The sequence below is a fragment of the Glycine max genome, chromosome 10, assembly GCF_000004515.6.
Source record: "Glycine max cultivar Williams 82 chromosome 10, Glycine_max_v4.0, whole genome shotgun sequence".
Lineage (NCBI taxonomy): Eukaryota > Viridiplantae > Streptophyta > Magnoliopsida > Fabales > Fabaceae > Glycine > Glycine max.
This window is the reverse complement of record NC_038246.2, coordinates 27,142,678-27,146,010: the sequence shown is the minus strand read 5'-3', so window position 1 is coordinate 27,146,010 and position 3,333 is coordinate 27,142,678.

The following is a 3,333-nucleotide window of genomic DNA, read 5'->3' as shown; positions in this document are numbered from 1 at the left end:
AAAATCTGAAGATGAAGGAGGAAGAATGCATTCATGACTTCCACATGAACATTCTTGAAATTGCCAATGCTTGCACTGCCTTGGGAGAGAAGATGACAGATGAAAAGCTGGTGAGAAAGATCCTCAGATCCTTGCCTAAGAGATTTGACATGAAAGTCACTGCAATAGAGGAGGCCCAAGACATTTGCAACATGAGAGTAGATGAACTCATTGGTTCCCTTCAAACCTTTGAGCTAGGACTCTCGGATAGGGCTGAAAAGAAGAGTAAAAATCTGGCTTTCATGTCCAATGATGAAGGAGAAGAAGGTGAATATGACCTGGATACTGATGAAGGTCTGACTAATGCAGTTGTGCTCCTTGGAAAGCAGTTCAACAAAGTGCAGAACAGAATGGACAGAAGGCAGAAGCCACATGTCCAGAACATCCCTTTCGACATCAGGAAAGGCAGTAAAAACCAGAAAAGATCAGATGTAAAGCCCAGTCACAGCAAAGGAATTTAATGTCATGGGTGTGAAGGCTATGGACACATCATAGCTGAATGTCCCACTCATCTCAAGAAGCAGAGGAAAGGACTTTCTGTAGGTCATTCTGATACAGAGAGTGAACAAGAAAGTGACTCTGACAGAGATGTGAATGCACTCACTGGGAGATTTGAATCTGCTGAAGATTCAAGTGATACAGACAGTGAAATCACTTTTGATGAGCTTGCTACATCCTATAGAGAACTATGCATCAAAAGTGAGAAGATTCTTCAACAAGAAGCACAACTGAAGAAGGTCATTGCAGATCTGGAGGCTGATAAGGAGGCACATAAAGAGGAGATCTCTGAGCTTAAAGGTGAAGTCAGTTTTCTGAACTCTAAGCTGGAAAACATGACAAAATCAATAAAGATGCTGAACAAAGGCTCAGATACGCTTGATGAGGTGCTGCTGCTTGGAAAGAATGCTGGAAACCAGAGAGGACTTGGATTTAATCCTAAGTCTGCTGGCAGAACGACCATGACAGAATTTGTTCCTGCCAAAAACAGGACTGGAGCCACGATGTCACAACATCGGTCTCGACATCATGGAACGCAGCAGAAAAAGAGCAAAAGAAAGAAGTGGAGGTGTCACTACTGTGGCAAGTATGGTCACATAAAGCCCTTTTGCTATCATCTACATGGCCATCCACATCATGGAACTCAAAGCAGCAACAGCAGAAAGAAGATGATGTGGGTTCCAAAACACAAGGCTGTCAGTCTTGTTGTTCATACTTCACTTAGAGCATCAGCTAAGGAAGATTGGTACCTAGATAGCGGCTGTTCCCGACACATGACAGGAGTCAAAGAATTCCTGCTGAACATTGAGCCCTGCTCCACTAGTTATGTGACATTTGGAGATGGCTCTAAAGGAAAGATCATTGGAATGGGAAAGCTAGTTCATGATGGACTTCCTAGTCTGAACAAAGTACTGCTGGTGAAGGGACTGACTGCAAACTTGATCAGCATCAGTCAGCTGTGTGATGAAGGATTCAATGTAAACTTCACAAAGTCAGAATGCTTGGTGACAAATGAGAAGAGTGAAGTTCTAATGAAGGGCAGCAGATCAAAGGACAACTGTTACCTATGGACACCTCAAGAAACCAGCTACTCCTCCACATGTCTATCCTCCAAAGAAGATGAAGTCAGAATATGGCATCAAAGATTTGGACATCTGCACTTAAGAGGCATGAAGAAAATCATTGACAAAGGTGCTGTTAGAGGCATCCCCAATCTGAAAATAGAAGAAGGCAGAATCTGTGGTGAATGTCAGATTGGAAAGCAAGTCAAGATGTCCCACCAGAAGCTTCAACATCAGACCACTTCCAGGGTGCTGGAACTACTTCACATGGATTTGATGGGGCCTATGCAGGTTGAAAGCCTTGGAGGAAAGAGGTATGCCTATGTTGTTGTGGATGATTTCTCCAGATTTACCTGGGTCAACTTTATCAGAGAGAAATCAGAAACCTTTGAAGTATTCAAAGAGTTGAGTCTAAGACTTCAAAGAGAGAAAGACTGTGTCATCAAGAGAATCAGGAGTGACCATGGCAGAGAGTTTGAAAACAGCAGGTTCACTGAATTCTGCACATCTGAAGGCATCACTCATGAGTTCTCTGCAGCCATTACACCACAACAGAATGGCATAGTTGAGAGGAAAAACAGGACTTTGCAAGAGGCTGCTAGGGTCATGCTTCATGCCAAAGAACTTCCCTATAATCTCTGGGCTGAAGCCATGAACACAGCATGCTACATCCACAACAGAGTCACACTTAGAAGAGGCACTCCAACCACACTGTATGAAATCTGGAAAGGGAGGAAGCCAACTGTCAAGCACTTCCACATCTTTGGAAGTCCATGTTACATTTTGGCAGATAGAGAGCAAAGGAGAAAGATGGATCCCAAGAGTGATGCAGGAATATTCCTGGGATACTCTACAAACAGCAGAGCATATAGAGTATTCAACTCCAGAACCAGAACAGTGATGGAATCCATCAATGTGGTTGTTGATGATCTGTCTCCAGCAAGAAAGAAGGATGTCGAAGAAGATGTCAGAACATCGGGAGACAATGTAGCAGATGCAGCTAAAAGTGGAGAAAATGCAGAAAACTCTGATTCTGCTACAGATGAATCAAACATCAACCAACCTGACAAGAGACCCTCCATTAGAATCCAGAAGATGCACCCCAAGGAGCTGATTATAGGAGATCCAAACAGAGGAGTCACTACAAGATCAAGGGAGATTGAGATTGTCTCCAACTCGTGTTTTGTCTCCAAAATTGAGCCCAAGAATGTGAAAGAGGCACTGACTGATGAGTTCTGGATCAATGCTATGCAAGAAGAATTGGAGCAATTCAAAAGGAATGAAGTCTGGGAGCTAGTTCCGAGACCCGAGGGAACTAATGTGATTGGCACCAAGTGGATCTTCAAGAACAAAACCAATGAAGAAGGTGTTATAACCAGAAACAAGGCCAGACTTGTTGCTCAAGGCTACACTCAGATTGAAGGTGTAGACTTTGATGAAACTTTTGCCCCAGTTGCTAGGCTTGAGTCCATCAGATTATTACTTGGTGTAGCTTGCATCCTCAAATTCAAGCTGTACCAGATGGATGTGAAGAGCGCGTTTCTGAATGGATACCTGAATGAAGAAGCCTATGTGGAGCAGCCAAAGGGATTTGTAGACCAACTCATCCAGATCATGTATACAGGCTCAAGAAGGCTCTCTATGGATTGAAGCAAGCTCCAAGAGCTTGGTATGAAAGGCTAACAGAGTTCCTTACTCAGCAAGGGTATAGGAAGGGAGGAATTGACAAGACTCT